Source organism: Triticum aestivum, chromosome 7D, assembly GCF_018294505.1.
Source record: "Triticum aestivum cultivar Chinese Spring chromosome 7D, IWGSC CS RefSeq v2.1, whole genome shotgun sequence".
NCBI classification, from domain to species: Eukaryota; Viridiplantae; Streptophyta; class Magnoliopsida; order Poales; family Poaceae; genus Triticum; species Triticum aestivum.
Genome location: NC_057814.1, coordinates 501,622,463 through 501,647,672, shown reverse-complemented (window position 1 = coordinate 501,647,672; position 25,210 = coordinate 501,622,463). Strand labels below are relative to the sequence as shown.

At 43.3% G+C, this 25,210-nt stretch overlaps 1 long non-coding RNA gene across 1 annotated transcript; it reads right to left on the bottom strand.

Annotated features, from left to right (window-relative positions):
* Positions 1–22,742: 22,742 nt before the first annotated feature.
* LOC123168150 (uncharacterized) lies at positions 22,743–24,706 on the bottom strand. The gene is made up of 3 exons (XR_006484219.1): positions 24,108–24,706; positions 23,705–23,754; positions 22,743–23,204 (listed from the first exon to the last, which is right to left on the bottom strand). It is a non-coding gene; the product is annotated as an uncharacterized lncRNA (long non-coding RNA).
* Positions 24,707–25,210: the final 504 nt, after the last annotated feature.

Sequence of the window (25,210 nt, the reverse complement as noted above, 5' to 3'; positions counted from 1 at the left end):
ATCCTGTTCACGAATCTTCAGCTGATGATACCCTGATCGAAGATCGATCTTGGAGAATACCTTGGCTCCAACTAGTTGATCAAATAAATCGTTAATCATCGGCAGAGGGTACTTGTTCTTGATGGTCACATCGTTCAATGAACGATAATCCACAACCATTCTCAGGGTTCCATCCTTCTTCTCTACCAAAAGAACTGGGGCTCCCCAAGGTGACGAGCTTGGGCGAATATATCCTTTCTCCAATAGCTCCTTAATTTGCTTCTTGATCTCTTCCAAATCATTCGGGGGCATCTGATAGGGTCTCTTGGATATTGGGGCTGTGCCGGGCAATAACTCAATCAAAAACTCAATGTCTCTGTCTGGTGGCATTCCTGGTAATTCCTCTGGAAACACATCGGGAAAATCTTGCACTACGGGCACTTCCTCCTGAACAACTCCGGTGAGGGAATTCACCCGATTCTTCATCGGTGTGCGTCTGGATACATACTTGATCCTCTTCTGCTCCGGGGTGGTGAGCAAAATTGTCTTGCGGGCATAGTCGATGTTTCCTTCAAACTTGGTCAACCAATCCATGCCTAGAATTACATCCAAACTCTGGGATTCCAATACTATGAGGTCTGCAGGAAAATCATGGTTTCCGATGCTGAGGGTCGAATGACAGCCTAAGCCTGCCGTCATCTCTCCTCCTGGGGAAGTGACCTGAAGAGGGGTTCTAAGGGTTCTAGTGGGCAACCCGTAATTTTCCACAACTACCCTTGATATGAATGAATGCGTTGCACCGGAATCAAAGAGTACCAATACTGGATGTGAATTTAATAAAAACTTACCAACCACAGTGTCTGGCTGATCATAGACGTCCTCCACGTCAAGGTGATTCACCTCAGCACGAGGAAAAGGGTTGGGCTTCTTTGCTGAGCTTCCATTGCCGTTGCCGTTTCCATTCCTCTGCTTGGCCTCCGGACAATCGGTGGCATAGTGTCCTGTCTTTTGGCACTTGAAACAGGTGATATGACTCAGATCCTTCTGAGCCGGAGCAGGACGGTGCTGGTTGCCATTGCCTCCATTGCCTAACTTGGAGTTGTTGTCGTGGTTGCGATTGTTCCCATTCCCTCCATGGTTATGTCCTCCATGGGTGTGATGGGTATGTCCTCCCGAGTATGGGGTATAGCGGGGCTTCTGCTGAGCTCCGGAGTTGTACTTTCCCTGGCCATATTTCCGCTTGCGGCTATCAATCTGCTGCTGCTTGCCTTCAAGTATGGTGGCCCTGTCTACCAGCTCCTGGTAGTTGTTGAAGGTAGCCACCATTAGCTGCATTCCTAGCTCATCATTGAGTCCCTCGAGAAACTTCTCTTGCTTTGCGGCATCTGTGGCCACATCATCTGGGGCATAGCGAGATAATTTGCTGAACTCATCCACGTACTGCCCCACAGTACGGTTCCCCTGGCGTAAGTTGCGGAACTCACGCTTCTTCAGACTCATGGCTCCAGCTGAGACATGAGCGGTGCGGAAAGCCTGCTGGAACTGATCCCATGTCATGGTGGCGACTGGATAAGTGGCGGTGTAGTTCTCCCACCAAGAGGCTACAGGTCCATGAAGCTGATGTGCGGCAAAGCACACCTTCTCTGCATCTGTGCACCCAGCAGTGGCTAACTCCCTTCCGACCTTGCGCGGCCACAATCAGCTCAGTGCTGCTAGAGAACACTGGCGAATTCAGCCTTAGGAAGCGGGTCAAGTTGTCAACAGGGGGTGGTGGCGGTGGATTGTTGTTGTTGTTGTTGTTGTTGTTGTTGTTGTTGTTGTTGTTGTTGTTCTGGTTCTGGATGAGCATCTGCATCAGGGCATTCTGCTGCTGGATCAGCTGGGTGAGCTCCGGCGGAAAGTTGAAACCGGGGTCACGTCTCGGAGGCATCTGGTGTTTTGGAGTGGATGAGAAATTAGAATAGAACAAGGGTCTAATGAGAAATAGCACTACCCATGTGAATGCACAATCATAATCACACCAATCATTTATTCATTCATCTCAAACAAGGTTCCATCTCGGATTACAAAATCTCGCGACTAATCGAAAATAACGGCCTAACAGATCGACGAAAAAAAATAACATGGCGGTCGACTAAATGTCTTCATTAATTATTCTTGCGTCCTCTGGTGCGGCGTCCTCTTGTGCGTCGTCCTCTGGTGCGGCGTCTCCTCTTGCGGCTTCCTTCAATGGAGCTCTCTTCATAATCCTGGTCATTGCTCACGAGGGGTCCATCATCTCCACTCGGAAAAAGGTCTTCTCCCAGGTCCATCTTCTCCTCCAGTGTGGCAATATATTTATCCCGGTCCTCGATTCTATCCATAAAATCCTTGACTTCTTCTTCATGTTCAAGGAAGTCCGCGCGTGCTTTCTCCTCCAGTTCCAGTTCACGGAACAACAGCCTCCTGTGTACCTTCGAGTTTCGGCGCGTCTGGATTTCCCGGTTCCTGATGAGACTCTCCAAGTCTTGGACATATGAAATAATGGAGTCGTCCTCTACGGTACGGATAATATCTCCATTCCTAGCTCTGCGAGAAATCATGGCGAGGTCTGATGGGTCGAGCTCGGCCCTGTACTCTTCTCGGAGATGTCCAAGTGCATGATAAATCGCCATGTCTCTTCCGAGGATCCAAGTGAAATCGGTAAACTCAAAGTCAATGGGCTCTGAATGTCCTCCGAAGGTCCTCCCTGGAATGTGCACCTTAATCCTGTAGCGGGTATCCGTCGGAAGTGCATTGGTAGGCTTCCCGGTGATTGAGGGCAGAGCAATCTTCAGCTTCTTGCCGAGAAGCATCGTCTCATCTGGCTGGCAAAACTCCGGTAGCAGAACTGGGGTGAACTCGGCGGCCATCTAGAATGTTGAAAATCGGAGAGAAGTCAGAAATGAACAGGGGAGAATTACGGAATGATAAGGACATAAAATAAAATAGTCTCTTCCTATGGCTTTCCGATCCTAGGGGTTACGTCCTACGATCAGCGTGTGCTCTGAATACCATCTCTTTAGCGACCCGACCCGAAATCGGTCAAGTCTTTTTGTAGCTGTACCATCCCAAGATCATGCTGGCACACACAGTACATTGATGCAAAGATTCAAAGTTCAATCACACCTGAATTTATACACGATTCTCATATCGAGTCTTTATTACATAATAATAAATTCGGCCGAAGGCCAACTCATGAGAAATAAACTAAATAAAGCTGCGGAAGCGTAGACGAATAGCGAGTCCATCCTACTCCATAGGGCAATCGCCAAGCGTGGATCGTAGCCTCACTCCTGATCGGAAAACTCCTCTGCAACATAAGACGTTGCAGCCGTGTAGGTCAGCATTTTGAATATGCTGGCAAGTCATGAAGAGAGAACAACAATAAAATTACTAATACTATATGCAATTTGGCTGTGGGGCTCTAAGTTTCATTGTTTTGCGAAAAAGCCGGTTTTTCCCTACAACAAGGACTTGTTTGCAATTACTACAAAATGTTGGTAGTTATTGAGATGGTTCCGCCAACCAATGTCTCATTCCCAAATATTAAATAACCCCTCAATTAATTTATTAACTTCGGTGTTGAGATTTCCGAAATACTCCAATCCCAGAGGCTCATTTGTCCGTAACCGGGGACACGGCTAATCGATTAGGTTGTTACTTTGCAGAGGTTTGTGCACTTTACCCACAAGAATCGTTCCCTCCTTTAAGTCTTCGCGCTGCCTGGTGTTTGAAGACGGGACGAACGAAACAGGGTCTTCCGAAGAGTTCCTCTAGGCCACTGCCGGTGCCCATCCAATCCTACCGTTCTTCTACATCTCGTAGCACCGTCCGGCCAGAGTCACGCCTAGGGTCGACCAAGCCAGAGCCCATAATGGCTTGCGGCTGCACAGGTAAGCTTCCGGTCAATGGGGTATCCATCCGTCTCTTCGTGGCTGGGTGAAGCTTTCCGCAAGATGTCATGGCGCTTCTCCATGCATCCCGGCCATCCGCTGGTTTCTCCAGGGTGCCCGTCAACCGTCCTCCACCCAGTAGTGAATTTTGAAGTCCATCTTGAGCTTGATGTCATGGGGTTTTCATCATCTTGACTCTCGCATCTCCCTTATGAATCACTCAACCAACCCCGTCTACGAGCATAGCAAAATAAACTACATCGTCCCGGGCATCGGTAACAAGGGAGAAGGGTTCATCCTACCTCATGATACTACTCAAGAACATAACTTAACAAAATTCTCCTACTGCATGCATGGTGGGGAGGTATAACTCTAATGCAATAAAATCATAGGTATTGTAAAAACATGATCAAATGACTTGCCTGGCTGACGGTCTTCGAAAGGTAGCGACTCGTAATAGCAGGCTTCGCACTCCGAAAATTCTACCGAGTCAAACAATAGCACAAATAAGTATAGCACAATATAACATAACAGCAAGTTGAAGTAAAACACCCAAGCACTCAAACCAAAACCAAAGAAAAACTCGGAGAAAGCAAATCAAGGTCTTCACCACATCAAGCATCAACTAAGGAATAGTCTTATACTACTTAAATTTTTCTTAACAGAACCTAAACATGGGTTTTGCTAACTAACAGAAAGGAAAACAGCATACAAACTAGATGCAAAAAGAATTATATTAAAAGCTATTATAGAACTCCTATTATGACTAAAACAATTCTAGCAAAGAAAATAAAATAAAATAAAAATTATTCTACTGTAAATAAAGTTCATCCTCTGTAGCTACAGAAACTAATCTAAAATAAACTATAACATAATAAAAATAAAATAATTTACTAACTAGAACAGTAGGAAAACAATAGCTAGCTAAATAAACAAGAAAAACTTGATTTTGACTAAAACTATTTTTTTTATTTAATCTAAAATAACCAAACAAGTCCTACTGCTAGGCAAGGTCAAAACAAAGCAGTAGCAAAAAGAATCACTAAAAAAATTAATCCTAGCTCAATTTATAGCAGAAATACTATTCTGACTAAAACTAATATAATTTTTTTTTTAAAAACTAAAACATGGCCGAATCTATTTTCTACAGAAACTATAGGAAATTTTTAAACTAACAAAAAAAGAATCAACTAAAAATAATAAATAACCTAAAAGATATAGATTTTTCAAATTGGAACTATTCTGTTTTAGAACAGAAACGAAAATAAAACAAAAATAAAACTAACGCGCTAACGGGCCGAAACAGTGAGCGTTCTGAAACTAAACAGCGCCTAAGCGTTTGATAAACCAACGCGTCCACGGGCTAACAGAAATAAACCAATCGGCCGGTCCAACTAAACCGCAACATAAAATAAACCAATCTAAACCGAAACTAAAACCAGTGTAGTAAAGAAAAACCAAACTCTTCGCGTGATCTAATCTAGGCCCTAGATTGGAAATCAGACGGTGGTGGGCAGTCCGGTGGCTTACAGCGGCGGTCGACGGCGAGGTGGGCTCGGGCGTTGGTGGCGGGGGTGCTTCGGTTGTCCGGGGCGGCGGCGAAGTCGTCGGGCTGGTGCGGCAGCTCGAGGGAAGGTCGGGGATGGAGTTAGTGGAGCTCGGGGACGACGGAGGCGGTCGGGGCGATGACGGTGAGGCTCGGGCGCTCCGTGGCTCCGGCAAGGTGCGGTGAGCTCGGGGTCGTCGGTGTAGGGTTTCCTGGAAGGAAGAGGGGATGTCAGGCGGGTGCATCAGGATGAGGCAGTTTGGGTGGAGGAGCTTCGAGGTCGAGGGGTGGCTCACCGGCGGCGATGGTGGTGATGAACTGCAGCGGCGGTCGCGAGATCGGTTCGGATGGTGGCGGGGCTGTGGTGGGTTTTGGAGTAGGGTTTTAGGGGGGTTCTAGGGAGGAGAGGCATAGGTATTTATAGGACAACTTTCTTGGGGAGGAGGTCGAGTCGGGCTAGGGTTTAGACGGGGGCGCGAGCGTGGCCGGCGTCTGGCTGGCGAGATACGCGGGTGAGGGAATCGGGAGGTTGGGGGTGGCGTGGGCCCCGCGGGTCGGTGAGAGGGGGAGAAGAGGGTTCGGTCGGGCGACCGAAGCGGAACGGGGTCAGCGCGTGTGGCGCGCTGGGCTGGAGGCCTTGGCGCTGGGCTGCGGCCTCGGCGACTGGGCCTGCTGGCCTGGCGCATGGCGCGCGGGGTTGCGGCCTCGGCGCTGGTGGGCTACGGCCTCGGCGACTGGGCCTGCTGGTCTGGCGCTTGGCGCGCGGGGTTTTTCCTTTTTTTTTTGAAATACCACAGAGAGAGAAAACTAATTATAGATAAACCTATAATATTTTTATATAGGACATATATATATATATCAATAAAATCAGAAAAATAAATCCTACAACTTGAACATTTTTCCAGGGGCAAAACTCAAACTAAGAAAGACATTTTCTGGAAATCCCAAATAAAAATCAAATTTGAATTCAAACTTTTTAGCAATATTTTTCTTCTGACATTTTTGGAGTGTCATGTTTACTCCTCTCATACTTTTGCTCAAGTATTTGTCAGGCATTGTTTGAAATAAATTCAACTACCAATTTGAATCCAAATTCCAACAAACTCAAAAGCCTCTGAAATAATTCAAATGTCACTCAATTCAAGCAATATGCATAGATGCTTAGCTATAATTGTAAAACATTCCAAATGGGAAATTCGGGATGTTTCTCTCTCTCTCTCTCTCTCTCTCTCTCTCTCGTGTTCTTGATTTGGCACGATCTTGATGTACTGCGAGCTTTGTTACTATAGTTGAATCATATGGTGTTTCTCCCCTCTACCTTCTTGTGATGAATTGAGTTTTACCTTTGAGGTTTCGTTATTATCGGATTGATTACTATTATGAATTTGAGAACACTTGATGTATGTCTTGCGTGGGATACCCGTGGTGACAATGGGGTATTCTATTGATTCACTTGATGTATGTTTTGGCACTCAACTCGCGGATTCCTGAGGTGACATTGGGGTAATCTATGCATAGGGGTTGATGCACGTTTTCGTCCTTGTTTCTCCGGTAGGAATCTTGGGGCACTCTTTGAGGTTCTTTATGTTGGATTGAATATTATGAATATGAAGTTGTTTGATGCATATCGTATAATTGACCCACGGATACTTTTGGTGACATCGGAGTATCTAGGTGACATTAGGGTTGATTGATGTGTGTCATGTGGTGTTATTTTACTATGAACTCTAGGGTTGTTTGTGACACTTATAGGAATAGCCCAATAGATCGATCAGAAAGAATAACTTTGAGGTGGTTTCGTACCCTACAATAATCTCTTCGTTTGTTCTCCGCTATTAGTGACTTTTGAGTGACTCTTTGTTGCAGGTTGAGGGATTGTTATATGATCTAATTATGTTATCATTGTTGAGAGAACTTGCACTAGTGAAAGTATGAACCCTAGGCCTTGTTTCCAAGCATTGCAATATCATTTTCGCCCACTTTTGTAACTTGCTACCTTGCTGTTTTTATATTTCCAGATTACAAAAACCTATATCTACCATCCATATTGCACTTGTATCGCCATCTCTTTGCCGAACTTGTGCACCTATACAATTTACCATTGTATTGGGTGTGTTGGGGACACAAGAGACTCTTTGTTGTTTGGTTGCAGGGTTGTTTGAGAGAGACCATCTTCATCCTACGCCTCCCACGAATTGATAAACCTTAGGTCATCCACTTGAGGAAAATTTGATACTGTCCTACAAAACTCTGCGCTTGGAGGCCCAACACGAGTCTACAAGAAGAAGGTTGCGTAGTAGACATCAGTGCCCCCTGCTCGAAGCCCGCCGCCATGACAGACCACGACTGGATAGGCCGTGCACGCGCCCGCCTACCCCTGCCCTGCCCAGTATGTCTGGCGCACCTTGTGCAGCTACACCGCATGCCTTGCCCCTCCTCTTGTGGTTTTCTGGCTCCCTACGGCAAGCCGCCGACGAACAGAGCCGCCTGTGCACGCAGCCGCTCATGGCCGGCCAAGCGTTGACCCTGATAGTGGGTCCCATGGCCCACATGTCATGGAGAACCAAATGCGTGCGTGCAACGCTGCCATGACGGACATGTTCCAAGCGGCTGTAAATAGTAAAGGCATCATCTGTGCATGCTGCTAGAGCTCTAGCACACTCTAATGAGGCTGTCGCCATTACCACAACCAAATCCGCGCGTGCCGCCAAGGCAACAACGTCTTTATTAGCGCGTGTCGCACTGTCCACGTACTCAACCGCGCGTTTTGCGTACAGAGCCACGCATGCCCCAAAAGATCTGCTGCAGCCGCCAACTCTTTTGCGCTTGCATCCAAGACCGCCACACCCTCATCAGCACTGTGACGCCCCCGCCTCGACCGTGCACTAATCATACACGCAAACATACACGATCAAGGCCAGAGACTCACGAGAAGATATCACAACACATCTCTAGACAATTCAAACATAAATCTTTAAATTACAAGCCAGGGCCAGGAGGAGCTGAATACATAAGTCAGTGAAAGCAACAATATCTGAGTATAGACATAAATAGACAAGTTTGCCTTAAGAAGGCTAGCAAAACAACGATATCGAGATTGAGAAGGTGCAGGCCTCCTGCCTGGGGCCTCCTAACTACTCCTGGTCGTCAGTGTTCTCGTAGTAGTAGGCTCCATCGGGGTGGTAGTAGCCATCGGTGAGATCAGCTGGCTCCGGGGCTCCGTCATCTGATCGCAGCAATCGGGTAGAGGGTAAAAAGGTAGCAAAGCAACCATGAGTACTCATCCAAAGTACTCACAAGACTTGCATCAGATCCATGCTAAGTATTCATCAGTATCAAGGGAAGGGTTTGTCTGAGGACTATACTGCAGAAATGCCAGAATAGAAGGGAAGACGTGGCCTAACGAAGACTAGCCTCTTGCAGCAATAGAAGAGAGTAGAGTGACATATCATATAGTAACAAGTACTCCCTCTGTTCCTTTATATAAGGTGTATTAGTTTTTTTAAAAGTCAAACGAGTGCAAGTTTGACCGAGTTTTTAGAAAAATATATCAACATTCACAATACGAAATTTATATCGTTTTATCCATCATGAAAAGTAGTTTCATATTTTATCTACTGGGTATTGCAGATGTTATTATTTTATTCTATAATCTTGGTCAAACATTCAAATGGTTGACTTGCACGGAAACCAATACACCTTATATTCTGGAACTGAGGGAGTATATAATAGCAACGCCCGGAGATCCTTCATTGTCTACCCCGCGAGGAAGCGATCCCAGAGCCATCATATCAGTTTAATGTAAGAAGTATCCGTTTCTAGTTGTAGCAGATAGGGAGACAACTCAGAGCGCCCGCTACCGTGGACACGGCTATTCGAATAGATTACTTCCCCGCAGTGGTGCACCAACTTACCAAACACGCTCAATTAACTCCGGCCGGACACACTTTACTGGGTCATGCCCGGCCTCAGATAATCTACACACCGTAGTCCTACCTAGGCTCAACAGAGAGGCCAGCACACCGGTCTATATCTTAAGTGCAAAGGGGTCACGGGCCAATCGTCCTTTGCACTCCTGTGCGTTGCGAACACGGCCGGGACCAAACCTAACCCCTATATACACATCCAGGCATTCTAGTTCACCCGGGCGTGCGCCACTCAACTGCTGACGTCTGAGAGCTTTCAGGAGAATCATACAATGCCGAGTGCCCATACTTATTTCTGCGTGGTGGTTAGTGCGAAAAGGCTAGAGGCCTACTCAGATCACATATCCAAACCCGTTAGTGTGTTGGGAGCTCGTGGTGACGATCAGTGCTCCTATCGCCCCGTCTCGCAGTCTTACGACAAGGGCCAGGCCCATCCCTCTCCTGGGGCAGTCTCTGCGTGCCCGTTCGTGCTGCATCAGTAACTCTCGCGGGTACCCTTGGGGCCGACCCGACTTATCAAGAGACTGTTGGGAAGTCAGGTTCACCTCTATCGGGGTACCACCTGTCCCTTTAGTCCCGCAGTAACAGTTAACGGGGAACAGTTAAAGTAGTTGTGGATCCATACCATCAAGGTGAACTTAGAGGAATCACGCCCTTGGTAGGTTCACACCTGAGGTAAAATGTCAATGTGAACTTGGAGGAATCACCCTTGATGAGTTCATGCTTGAGGTGTTGCACGATAGAGTCATCATCGGGAGTGGTGAGTGAGGAATCACCCTTGGTTAACCACACTCGATGTGCTACATTACAGAGATATCATCGGAAGTGGGATACGAGGCATCACCCTCGGCACTCGGTAGTAACTCTGAAGAGTCGTACAACTAAGGGGGGTGTTGGTGGTGTGTTCGGTCTCTGTACATCGATCACATTGATCGAATCACTGGTAGTAGAGCATGGTAACACAGACAAGGGTGTAGGGCCTCTGATTGATAACTAACCAGCCTATACTAAGCATATAGGACAACAGGTAAAGTATCAACAGCAGGATACAAAATCAGGCTATGCATCGGAATAGGAGCTATCGAATATAGTAGCAAATTCTAATGCAAGCACGGGAGAGAAAGAATGGGCGATATAGGAATGATCAAGGGGATTTTGCTTGCCTGGAAGCTCTGCGAGAAGGAAGGGTCATCGTCGACGTAGTCGTAATGGGTGTCACCGGTAGTCTCGGGGTCTACCGAAAGAATAGACGAGAGGGGAACCAAATAAATAACAAAGCAATCAAATGCAACACGATGCATGACATGTCAAAATGTGACGGTGATATGCTCTAATGCATCCCTAGGCATTTTAAAAGAAGAGGGAAATTAACTGGTAGTAATTTCCCAACTCCATGTATTTTTCGGTCTGATGATCCTGATGCAAATGTTCAAGGTTCACTATGTTATAGGGGTGTGGCAGGTATGCGGATGGCATATTCGGATTCGTTATATTTTTCTGATAATTTTTCATATAAAAATTATTTTCATCCGAGATATAGTTTATTTTATATGAAATTCTAAAGTTAATACTGTTATTCTAATTTTTTTGGAATATTAATATTAATTCGAATTTAACTGAAAATGCCAAGTGTACCCAGCAGCAGCCTAGCTACAATGGCTTACACGTGGGGCGGGAGGGCCAAAAGTTGACCCAGTCAAACATTTGACTGGTCAACAGCGTAAATAGTGCATGAGAGTCCCGCGTGTCATTTTCTCAGGATTAATTTAGGGCTAATTAAACTGGGTACTTAAAGGGGGGTCCCACTTGCCATAGGTTAGTAACTAACCAAAATAATTAATCTAATCTAACAGGGCCGGCCCCACTGGCAGTGGCTCATAGCTGGCTAGTAGGGGCGGGTGTGCACGCGTGCGCGTAGGCAGGTGTCGGCCACGGCCGAGCACGACCAGGGGAGGCGCAGGGCGCGGGTGGTGCGCCTGCTGGCCGAGATGGGAGTGCGCAAGGCACGCGGCCTAGGCGCGCACAGGGCGGCCATGGGGCACGTGGGAGCGCGGCCATTGGCGCGGCGGCGCGCGCACAGGAGTGAGCTCCGGGCATGCGGAGCAGCAGGGCGCGGTGGGGCGAGCAGCGACGCGGGTGGGCGCGGCCAAGCCACGGCAGGGCACGCGCGGACGAGGCAGGGCGTGGCTAGAGGCGCGCGAGCGCGGCCAGGGCGCCCGCGGACGCGGTGAGCGCGAGCTCACAGGGAGCTCGGCCATGGCGGACGGTGGTGCGACAACTCACGTGGACGACGCTATAGAAAGAAATCGACCACGAGGAGGAGGGGAAACTGAACAGAAGCTCACATCGGTCGCAAAGGAGTGGAAGACATGGCCGGGAAGGTCGGACGACAACGAATCGATGCGGAGCTTCACGGCGGCCGTAGGTGAAGAAGACGACGGGAGTGGCGTGGATTGGGTGTCCCAGCTCGTGTTCTTGGGTGTGGGCGAAGCAGAGACCATGACGGAGCGGATGGACACGGTCCTAGGGCGCAAGATGGTCGGAGAGCGTGCTGGCGACGGCGCGTCTGCTTTGTGCGAGCAAGAAGAAGCGGCGCGAGGGAGGAGGGGGAAAGTGGCTAGGTTGCCGGGGGCATGGTTTACGATTTCGAAGTGGGAAATTTTTTGCTCACCCTCGAAATGGTCGAAATTTCGAAAATTGTTTCGTACAAACCAACGAAATTTCTGTTTGAATTCAAATAATTTTAAATTTAAAAAGATAGATAAAAGAGCATGTAGCGCAGAATGAAACACAATTACATAACTAGGGTGATTGTTTGTCCATGGCCTAACATGCTGGTGGTCGTGATTCGAACCTCAGGTAGGACAATTACATAACTAGGGTGATTGTTTGTCCATGGCCTAACATGCTGGTGGTCGTGATTCGAACCTCAGGTAGGACAATTTTTTGCCACAAATGTATATTTGGTGAAAAAACAATCAAAATGTTGGTTAACGAAATTTCTGTTTGAATTCAAATAATTTTAAATTTAAAAAGATAGATAAAAGAGCATGTAGCGCAGAATGAAACACAATTACATAACTAGGGTGATTGTTTGTCCATGGCCTAACATGCTGGTGGTCGTGATTCGAACCTCAGGTAGGACAATTACATAACTAGGGTGATTGTTTGTCCATGGCCTAACATGCTGGTGGTCGTGATTCGAACCTCAGGTAGGACAATTTTTTGCCACAAATGTATATTTGGTGAAAAAACAATCAAAATGTTGGTTAACGAAATTTCTGTTTGAATTCAAATAATTTTAAATTTAAAAAGATAGATAAAAGAGCATGTAGCGCAGAATGAAACACAATTACATAACTAGGGTGATTGTTTGTCCATGGCCTAACATGCTGGTGGTCGTGATTCGAACCTCAGGTAGGACAATTACATAACTAGGGTGATTGTTTGTCCATGGCCTAACATGCTGGTGGTCGTGATTCGAACCTCAGGTAGGACAATTTTTTGCCACAAATGTATATTTGGTGAAAAAACAATCAAAATGTTGGTTAACATCATTCGAACCCTCAACCTACTGATCGGTAGACAATGTTCCTACCGCCGCGCTACTATAACCTATGTTAATTCTTGCTGATCCATATTTATTTTTACATAGAAATTAAAAGCCATCGAAATTTCTACAACGAAAGGCAAAAATTTCGCCCATCCTCAAAATTGTTGAAATTTCGACGAAATTTTAAACACGGGCCGGCGGTCGCGGCGACGTCTTGTAGGTCACCGGGGAGTAGCCGGATGACCGGCACGTGGCCAAGCGAGGCCATGGTGGCCGGATGGTTGCCACGAGCTCCCCTGCTCGTGTAGCAAGGAGGGAGACGAGTGGGGGATGTGGGATGGGCCTTTCCCAGTCCGCATGGGCCTACCTTTTTTCCCTTTTTTCTTTCTTTAATTTTCTTTTTTGTTTTCCTTATTTTCTCTATTCTTTTCTATTTACTTTAGCTAACAAATGATTTTTTCTACACATGATACTTAGCACACAAATACTAGGTACTATTTCAAGGTTGCACACAAAGTTTGGAGGCAAATGGAGTTAAATAAATATTGTTTATTTTGAAAAGGCCGTTTTAGTTGATGTTGGACCACTTATTACTTTCCTAGAAATTTATTTGTGAGTTAAATGAAGTTGGTTCCAACATGACAATGATCAAAGAGTTTATAGAATAATGCGAACATTTCATTTTTATTGTTCAAAGAAATAATAATTTCACTTGCAATTTAAATTGAATTTGACTTTGATTTTTATCAAGTGGCAATTTGGCTTAGTAAGCATGATGACATAGAATCATTAGCATGGGTTCACTGTAGCCTGATTACTGGGGTGTTACAGATCTCCTCCACTAAAAGAAATCTCGTCTTGAGATTTAAGAGGCCGAGAAAGGGGAAAGTTTTGGTTACGAAATTCTAATGGATCTTCTCTACTTGGTTGCTCTTCCCGAAGAGGTCAATCCATTGCGTTGACGTCTTCATTTTCTCCTGCAGTCTTGCGTCATGTCGAACTTGGCACCTTTTCCTTGGTATTTCGTCGTACTTCTGAATAGCGTAAGAGGGGAAACTCTTTAGACGGATGTCTGGAAGGATTGGCATCCGGTAATTATCTCAGCGAATGAGGCACAAGGTATCTCTTGAGTTGAAACTCAGGGAAATCATCGAGAGCAATATAAGAAGGTACAAAAAGTTCAAACGGGTAGGCAATCATTTGATGCCTGAAATAGAGTGTGAAAGGGGTTCAAAGCAACATGGAATAATATTGCATCGAACACCGAAACAAAACATCTGACGGAAGGTAGCTCATGGAATTATATACGAAGTCAAGTTCAAAGGATAAACTCAAATACAAGGATCACAGGGAAATTTTCAAGAAGTTTTAGAATCAATAGATCTTCCGTAGGGGATCCAAAAGAATGACATACTCGGATAGAAGGAATCATTATAGTCTCGGAAACAACTTAGCAATTGGAAGGCTTGTACACCATTAAGACCAAAAGACAAACACATTGCATAAGTATGCATTTGATGACTGGAGGGTTACTGAATCATTAGGATGATCAGGATGAAGGTGACCCACTTCATACCACCATGATGAATAACAAGAGTGGTGGCATATTATGTGATCACGATACAAGGTTTGTCAAAGAATAGTCTGTCAGGTATGTTGGCAACATCATCGGTACCAAGGGTGGGGGACGAAGAGAACCAGTTTCCTGCTTGTTAAACCGAGGTGGACCAATAGGCAAAGTTCTCGTCCACCGGTGGTTGCCGGAGTGTTAACAACAATAGCAACAGGGTCTTCCTGAGAGAGTTGTACATCGAGGTGTTTACATAAGCACGGAATTATTACTGCTTAGATCATATAAACTATAAGAAGGGTTAAACAGACCTATGGAAGGGAAATGTGATAATCTACAACTACTAGGAGTATATCCTTCCCAAGAACAAGCGGAGCGGGATAATCATGACAGGTCTTCAAGTACATAACCCTTTAAATAAAAGGGGCAATGAGAATAATGATGTTTACCCATAGAGTAGTGTTTGGATAATCGAACAAGAAACATTTAGCATTGCATTTCCAATGTTCTTGTTGATATTCAGAATACCACAATCATGCTTCAGGGTAGCAATAATATGGTGTTTCAAGTAAGGGCTGGGTCTGAAGATCACAAGAATACACAAGGACCAATTTCAAGAATAGCAAGGAATACAAGGTATAAGCAAAACATGACCAAGTTTGTGTTGGCAGGAAGTCAAGGATGTTGTCAATGATAACACAAATCATCGAGGGGTAAGGATGGTATTTCTCACAATGAATTCAATTAACATATCAGAAGAACTCAAAATGTTGATGATGATCATGACACATTTTGTCAAGAGGTTGCATGGAGATGTAGACAACATCAAGCAAATGGAATGGTGAAGCAAAAGGTTATTGGAACCATAGATAAGATGCATTCTCAGATTTCGTAATGTTGTGTAAAACAATATGACGGTGAAAGTTTGACACAGGGTTAGGTTATTGTCAGAATGTGCACTGGAAAGAAGGACCATGTAGCACAGTTAAAACTAGCACGATAATGATGTAGTCAATCACACTAGGAATGATATGATGGAGTATTAAACTTCCTAGCAACAAAGTTCTAGGAGTACTGATTCACAAGGTGGAATCGAGTCACTTGTCGGAGTTCTCAAGTGATGGACAATTCAAACCTGCGGTGTGACTAAAACGGTGGTAAGTATTACTTTAGCAAGAATCCATAAGAGGTAATGCAATGTCATGATATCCTCGAGATAACATAGGGCAACACTCGAAGGTAGAACATAATAGAAGCTGAACTAGATCGTTGATATGTGGACGACAGATGCTTTAACCTTGTCGAAAAAATAGACGAGGCATGGGAATGGAGTTATCAAATGAGGTCAGCATGGTCAGAACCATAATTGCATGGAATCAAGTTAAGGAAACTTGGAAGAATTATAAAACTTAATAAATATTTGCAAGGAGCCTCCGTGACGGTCTACATCATTTCCATGGGCATGAACACAAAGTTCAAGATCGACTCCCACTTCTTCAATGCATAACCTTTCATTCACTTCTCATTTTGAATAAGTTGTAGTGTTGAATTTATCTGACACCAGAAGAGTACGACTCGTGAAAACTTTCGGGTTCACACAGATGGCAAAAACATAGGTACAACCCAGCGGAGCATTTTAGGAATCTATACAATACACTTATAGAAGTAACAGATAGAAGTTCGAGAGCAGAGCATGGTTGAAAAAGTAGAGGATACAATTTACCAAGGCATTATGTATTCGAGGAAAGACTCACAAGGTTATTGAATATGAAAGACAATGTCGGATAATAATCCAACAGAGGATTTGGCGGTGCACAAAGGATTTCATGTGAGTATCGGTACTCAACTAGAAGAAGAAAGAATGCAATGGCATCGGATTATAGAAACATCTGAATAGCCCGATATATAAGATACAGATGAATTGCGATTCTTCCAATAACATGAGATGAGAAGCATACGCTATGATCATAGGATGATCTAGCCGAACAAACGTATCAAGGTTTGATTGGTTGAAAACCAGCTCATGTCCGAATGACGTCAACGTCGGAACGATGAATTCTAGGATCCGACTAATGGTTGCGAGCATTCGCATACTTATTGAATCAAAGCTCAAAATGACAATGACAAAGGATGTCAATAAGGATTACTAGTAATATGGGATTAACCATAAAGCAAGCAAGCAAGAATTTCAAAGGTAATAGGATGCAAAGGATTTTTGGAAGACCGGATAGCATTTCGGAGTATTTCATGAAATACATGAACAACTTGGATGTACAAATCCCCGGTAAGTGTGAGGAACTATTCGTAGGTGTATTCATGCAGAAAGGAGCTAGAAGGCAGTAGACACAAAGGATTCTCAGAATATCGGGGAGTATTTCGGGGTATCTTGTAATAACAAAAGCAACTGCGAATGATAGTATGAATGGCAGGTGTACGTAGTTATCCATGGGGGTTTATCGATGGAAGGGAATTGCAAAAGCGATGGGCAGAAGGTCTTGGTAGAACATTGGAGAGTATCTTCAGAGTCTTCTCGTGAATCAAGCGATCATCTGGAATGAGGTGCTCTCCGGGAGGAAGAAATTATGAGAACCTAGAGTTAGAGTTAGTAAAATCTTTAACCCGAATAGAAGAGAAATCGGAATAGCAGAGTAAAGGAGAGGAATAAAAGATCGTAATCCCATTCTTTGGCGATGTGGACCCGTAAGCCACACAACAATGTTAGTAAAATAGTTTTCTAAAGACTAGACTCAACTTCGGCCAAGGAGTTGGAAAGGGCTTCCTACAGGTAGTCGGCTCCGATACCAATTTGTGATATGCTCTAATGCATCCCTAGGCATTTTAAAAGCAGAGGAAAATTATCTGGTAATAATTTCCTAGCTCTAGGTATTTTTTGGTCAGATGATCCTGATGCAAATGTTCAAAGTTCACTAATTTATAGGGGTGTGGCAGGTATACAGATAGCATATTCGGATTCGTTATATTTTTTGATCATTTTTCATATATAAATTATTTTTATCCGAGACACAGTTTATTTTGTATGAATTTCTGAAGTATATACTATTATTCTGAAATTTTTGGAATATTAATATTAATTCGAATTTAACTAAAAATGCTAAGTCTACCCAGCAGAAACCTAGCTACAATGGCTTACACGTGGGGCCAGAGGGCCAAGTTGACCCAGTCAAATATTTGACTGGTCAATAGTGTGAACAACTGGCTTTGTCATTCGTGTGCCAGCCCAGGTAATACGTAGTGTGAGCCCATGTTCGCTCGCAGCCATTGTCCATTCGTCTCGCCGCCGCTGTCTCTTCTGCTCCCCGCCGCCGCTCCAGGCTTCATCTTCCTTACTCCAAGTTCGCTCGCAGCCATTTTCCGTTCGTCTCACCGCCGCTGTCTCTTCCACTCCCCGCCCCGACGGACGTGCATGCCGCTGTCTCTTCCGCTCCATAATAAATTATCCTCCTCGCTCTCTGTCTGCCTAACCAGTTATCCTCCTTTCCCTTCCTCTACTTGGCACGAAAGAAACTAATACAGATCTTCATCTTCGCTGCGACACCGGCGAACGACCACTTCTGTTTGACTCATGATGTTCGGTCACCAAACCTAAACCGTGGTGAGCTCCTCTATTAGTTTGTCCCTCTCTTATTCAAAGGAGTTGCAGTTCCCTCACCATGCTTGCCATTGGTGTCGCCGTAGTCCATATTAACCCCTTCTTTTCATGTGGTCCATGATTGCAAGACTGAAGCAGACTTAATTTCTCTGATGAGGTTGTGTTTTGAATTTGGCTTGGGATTTTGGGCTGGCCTCGTAATCAGTTTTTCTTGCATCATTTGCTTATGTTATTTCACTGTAACAAGGAGCTTAGGATCATCTTTATCTACTATTATTGGTTCCGAAATAATCTATAGTGCCATCCTCGCATTGGTTTTTGCAGGCAGCTAGAAATCATCGTAATATGTGAATCGTATGTACTACCATGTTCATATAGGTGACACACCGGCAATGCAAAAAGGAATATAATTCATCCGCGCCATGTTTCATCAGTTTTCAGCTATACTTTGTTTCCGCACCAGTCTTCGTTTCCTCATATTCAGGTGCTCAGGTGCACAATTTCAATAAACTGCACATGTGGAGTACAGCTATTCATCAACTCCCCATTTTGGATTGAGCTGCAGCAAATGGTCAGTTACTAATTCCGTGTGATTGTTCTTCGAAACAAGTCCCTTAAAATAACTCTTTTTATTTCCTCTACCAGATAGAGCAATCGAGATCTCATTACTTTACCCATGTCCCATCAATTCTATTAGTCAGATTGAGCCATCACTCGCACCGATGTAAGCAAGCAGGAACTCATTGGATTTTGTGAGCTGGACTTCTATATCATTTGCATCGGTGTCCCAGCAAGGTAAATAGGATTCCATAATTCATGGTTTATCTTAATTCCCTAATTCATTCCTTTTACTTTCTCAAATCTGAAAGTATATGTTATTATTGATGGATGTTCACCTTTTTTTGCGAAAAGATAAATATTCAGCTTGATCATGAATAAGCAACCAATTAGCCATCATAGTTCTATATTGAATAATCTATGCTTCTACAAATCATTATCTATGTTGCGGATGTTGTTGATAGAAGTTTTGGTCTATACATCGAACACTGGTGTACATGTTATTTGTGTACGCAGTCAATAACTTTTTTGTTTGATCCAGTTAGTGAAATCAATATACATATATTTTAGTTCCACAAATATGTTTAATCTATTTCATCTTTACCTCATGGTTTTTGTAAGCATAGTTATATTTATAATACTACATGTCTATATATATATCCCCGAGTTCTAGGTTCAACTTCAGCTAAAAAGTGTCCAAATGGGGCTTGCGATATACGGTTGGAAAGCTATGGACACGACTATCATGACCCAAGTTGAATTTTTGGCAAAATGTATGCGGTTTAAAAGCAGTTTTGAAAACCGTTTTTTCTTCATACAAAAAATGTGAATCGTATTTTCCATCGCATTTCTAAACCGTTTATCGGAATGAGGCAAATAATATGGCGTTGGAAAGCTACTGCAAAACCACTCATTCCATATGTTGATAGTTTTCTGTAATTCCTTATGATTAAAGAGTAATTTGGAAAATCGTAATATTTAGGAAACCGAACAGCCGAGTTCGTATTTTCGATGGCATTTCTAAACGGCTGATCCAATTAAGGCAAACGATATGGCCTTGGAAAGCTAATGAAAATGCGCTACTTTTTCATGTTGAATTTTTTTTCTAATTTTGAACGGTTTAAAAAAATTTAGAAAACGATACAAGTTCTAGCGAATTTGTATCTTCAAGCTAATTTTTGAACCGTAAATCCGAATGCAGCAAATGATATGGCGTTGGAAAGCTTGAGGAAATGCGAAAAAAATTTGTATCTATTATTTCTCTCAATTCCTTATGGTTTTAAGTCTATTTTGAAAATGGCTAAAATAGTTTTTTAGCCGTAATTTCTACAAACTTTATCGGGATGGGGTGAATAATATACCCTTGAAAAGCTACGAAAAATGCGAAACTTTTTTATGTTGATGGTTTTCTCTGATTCCTAGCCATTTTCAAGTAATTTTGAAAACAGCGAGATCATGCGTTCTGCCTTTGTCGCGAAACAGATTCTCCAAAAATGCACCGCGTGAAGAACTTGAACTTCTAGGTATGTCTACCTGAACTTCACTCTGTTTTCACGTGCTTTTTTTCTCACAGCTCTCCATCCACTCCCCGAAACACTCAGCGAAATTGAGGAACTGATATACAGATGGAAAGCTGATGTAAACACGCAACTTTCCCGTGTTGATCATTTTTTCATACTCACGACGTTTTTAAAAGTTTTTCATTTGAAATTCATTCAGTGTAGTAGTTGAACTTCCTACTGTTTTCACGTTGAACTTCTCTGACGTATTTTCATTTGTAATTTTCTCATCCATTCGTCAGTGTTACACAATTGATATTCCTTTTGTACAAACCTCTCTCATAATAAATTTTTTAACTTTCTCCCACCGAGGATTTGAACTTATAGCAACAAAACTTTTAGTCTTTCCTTTTTTATTCTTTTTAATACAAAATGCACACGGTGTAGTACACGAACTTCTGACAGTTATCAATTTGAACTTCTCTCGGTTACATGAAAATATCTGAATTTTTTATGAATTTTAATCTGAATTTCTCAATCTTTTTTTATGAATTTTGAAGCGCTCTATTTTTAAAAGTTGAAATTCTTTGTTTTTTATTTTTGAACTTCTTGTTTCCACTCTTTAATAACGAGGAAAATCTGAGTTTTTTATAATCATCGAACTTCTCCATCTTTTTAATATGGACTTCCTGATTTTTTTCTTAATCTTTTTTATGAAATTTTGAAGCGCTCTATTTTTAAAAAAAGTTGAACTTCTTGTTATTTAATTTTTGAACTTCTTGTTTTCCATTCTTTAATAACGAGGGAAATATGAGTTTTCTATAATCATCGAACTTCTCCCATCTTTCTAATTTGGACTTCCTGGTTTTATTTCTTTTAGTAACAGAAAAAATCCTAATTTTTTATAGACATCGAGCCCCTTCGTTAAATTTGAACTTCTAGGTTTATTTTTTTTTGCTCGCAGCTCTCTATCCACTCACCAAAACACTCACCGAAATTGAGCAAGTGATATACCGATGGAAAGCTGATGTAAACACGCAACTTTTCCATGTTGATCATTTTTTCATACTCGCGATAGTTTTTAAAGATTTTCATCAGAAATTCATTCAATGTAGTAGTTGAACTTCCTGCTATTTTCACGTTGAACTTATGTGACGTATTTTCGTTTGTTTTTTTCTCATCCATTCGTCATTGTTACACAAATGATAATCCTTTTGTACAAACCTCTCGCACAATAATTTTTTAAACTTTCTCCAACCGAGGACTTGAACTTATAACAACAACAAAATTGGACCTTGCCTTTTAAAATGAGAAAATTCTTTTGAAACTTTAGTTTTTCCTTTTTTTGAATTTGTTCATTTTATTATTTAGTGACGAGAAAACATCTAAGTTTTTTAACTTTCGAACTTCTCTCTTATTTTACATTGAACTTTTTAGGAAAATATGGGTTTAAATAAGCCAACAATTTTTTTTAGGTTTTTAAATTTGAACTTCTTGGTTTTTTTGACCTTATCGGTTATTTCAAATTGAACTTCTAGCGTTTTCAAGTTTGAACTTCTATGTTTTTTTTACCTTCTCGGTTATTTCAAATTTTCTAGTTTTTTTAAATCCATTTTTTATAAACATTTTTTGTACTGCTCTGTTATTTGAGTTGGCCTTCTTTATTATTTTTGAGAAATGAGGAAAACCTAATTTTTAGAAAAATTGGTTATTTTTTAGAAACGAGAAAAATCCAAAATTTTAATGAGCATCGGACTACTCTCTTATTTTAATTTGACCTTCTTGGTTTATTTTTTAGAAATAGGGAAAATCTATTTCTTTATTTTTAGATCGAACTAATGTGTTATTTAAATTTTGAACTTCTTAGTTGTATTTTATAGACGGAAAACTGGATTACTATTGAATTTACTTTTTCACATTGTAAATATTGTTTCGTATGTTTCAACTAAAAATGTCTAGGCTTCTGCATTTAAATTGGCCATATGGGCAAACATCGAAAATAACACAATCATCTTTTTTCCATGATTTGTGAACTTTACTGTTGTTTTATTTTTTATCTTTTTAGTACAAATTGAACTACGCAAGTTTCACATGGTGAACTTCTGTATTTTTAATAAACACAACAAATTGTTACAAACAACGTTTTTATATAAATACACAACAGTTGAAGTAATTTTTTTGGCTCACACAACAACTCACACCCACACTACAGAAATTGAACTGCTCCAATGCGTGCCCCACGAGATCTTTGTCATCCTTGCCGGTGCTCTCAGTTCTGCAGGACGGGGGACAGGGATCGACGACGGGAGCCCGCACAAGGGACCTCTGTTGACGGGATCGTGGGAGGCACAGACAACATCGACCGGAGAAGGGATTTCCTGCAGGGCGGCCTTCGGCACCGGTGCTGGGGGCAACTGGCGGTGGCGGCAGAGGTAGGGGATGGGATGGGGGTGATGCAGCAGTAGGGACAACAAAAGTATCTTTGCATAAATACAAATGTTCAACTCGGTAGCGCAAATACAATATGAATTTTAGTACCGAACAACAACTACATGCATATCATCAAAAAATTCTTTTTTGACTAAAATTTGCATAAACACCAGCCACGTACTCCATATATTCTCAGGCATAGCAGAACTTTGTTCTCAGGCATTACATCGTTGTTGAAGAAAAGTTCATGTTTTTTGACTTACAAATGTCTTCCTGAAGAAAAGTGTAAATGTCTTACTCTTTTTTAATAAACATCGAGCCCTACTAGAAACACTCGTGGAAGAAGATGCAAAGGAGGCCGACGGCAAGCACGGCCTCTTGTCGGAGCGCCGCCTGTACGTTCTGGCATTCGTCATCGTTGTTGTGCTGCTCTCCCCGGCGCTGTCACTCCCTCTGGACCTTAGTGTGAGAGGTACCTGAGATAGGTTTTGCTCTGTGTGCTGCAACTCCTTTGTCCATCAATTTTGAACACAGAAGTTTGTTGCATCCACACTCCTTCATCATTGGTACAAGAAAGCTTGTTTTACCACTAGTCCATGACGCCTTACCCTCTTTAGCCCTAAAATAAGCAGGAAATAATTTTGGGCATACTTCATACACACATTCTCATGAACCATCAATCTGATAGTGTAATCACTAACTTGGTAGATAGCAGAAAGACATAGACAGCAAGTAAGAAAAAATTCAACACTCATCACTTCCATAAAGGATATTATTTGGAAGTTCTAATAATCTACGACAATAATAACCTATGGAGTAAGTTAGTGTGCTGAGTTCCAGAAACAAAATCTGCTTGTGTTCTTTTGAAACAAGCAAATGGCATGAAGTTAAATTTTTTGGAGGGCGCAACCATCTCAAATTGAGAAGTGCCTTTTTTTCTGACAACACAAACTGTTTTTGCATATTCATTGATAAGATAGGAGATATAAAACAGAAAAAGCAAGCAAGCAAGCCTCAGACTGTGGCATCTGCCTGGGTCAACTACAAGACACTAGCAAGCGAATATAAACACACATCATTCAGATTTGTATGATATAAATTAGTTCAGCAAGCATGTACCTTCCTTTTCTCCAACTGCATCTTCAGGTTTCTCCATGGCTATTGAGACGCTGTAAAGCAGAGAACAGGCAGAGGAGACATCAAGGCCGAGAGTTGTGACAAAAGCAGAGAGTTTATTAATTCTCGGAGAGTTCCTGAAAGCACATAGCTAGCAACGATAAACGAGAGTACTAATAGTACACCTAATAGTAGCATCTAAAAATTTAGATACGAGAGAAAACAAAGCTCTTTCTTGCAAAGTGAAAACTGAATAAACCAATACACGCCAAACAAATGCAAAGGGCCCTTATTTTCTCACTCAAACGGCTAATCTTTCAAGCAATGAGCCAAGCAAAAAAGAAATCAAGATCCTGCCGCCCCAAGACCTAGATTAATTATACAAAAAAGCAAAAAAGGGAACTACCTCAGGAAGTTCAAGTTGGCCGTCACGAGGAGAACAACATGTGCGTGCTAGTGGCTGGAATGGCGTGACGATGGTGGTGGCGTGGAGCTTCACCCGAAGGGGGCACTGAAGGAGGGGATGGCGCACCTCGCCGGAGATGGAGGGGCGGGAGCGGCCGCTCCATGGATGAACCTTATTCCAGGAAGGTCAAGGTGGCTCTCATGAGAAGGTCAGTGTGGCCGGCCAGGACGGCGCGGGGGCAGGGGAGGGGGATCCCGGCCAGCGGGGTGATGTGGCGGCCCACATCAGCTCCGGCGAGGAAGAAGGGCATGCGTGGAGAAGAGGCACTGGGGCAGGCGAGCTCCACCGTGGCGCATGTTTGGGAGGTTCCTCTCCAGGGCGGCGGCGAGAGGAAGAACGCGGTGGTTGCCGTGGCGAGCTCCGCCGGTTGGATTCGGTAAGAGGCCGTGGCGCGCGAGGTTTGCAGCGGGCGGCGGCGCGCGAGGTTCGCCGGTGGTGTAGTGGCGTCGAAGAGGATCTCGGGAAGAGGGGGGTGATGTCGGCCGGTGGCGGCGCCACCGCCGGTTGGGGGCGGGGTGGCGGGCGCGTTGCCGGTTTGGGGCAGGAGGTGCGGGAGGGAGGTGGGGGATCTGGATCGGGGTAGATGGTGGATCGGGATTAGGGGAGGTGGGTGGGCTTTTTTTTTTTTCTTTTGTTTATCGTTGCCCGGTTCGGGAGTTCGGGAGCATCCGGTCCTGATCAAATAGTTATTCTAATCCTAAAATTAGAATAGTATTGTATATATAGAGGATTCGAACCTACGAACAGTTAACAGCCGACCGCTCTACTACTGAGCTACTGAGGAACAAGGGGGATTCGATCTCCTAGAGTTCAACTCCCGCTCTCAACCCATGAACAATATGAGTCCGAAACTTCTTTCGTAACTCTCATAATTACTAGCACAGACTTCACATGCATGCCGGAAGTAAATCAAGCCGATATACTAGTAAACTAGTACTGACTAGTGGTAATCAAGTAGCAATGGGCTTGTTCCAGTTACCACTCAACTAAGATCATATCGTAATATAATTACCACTCAATGGGCTTGTTCCAGTTACCACTCA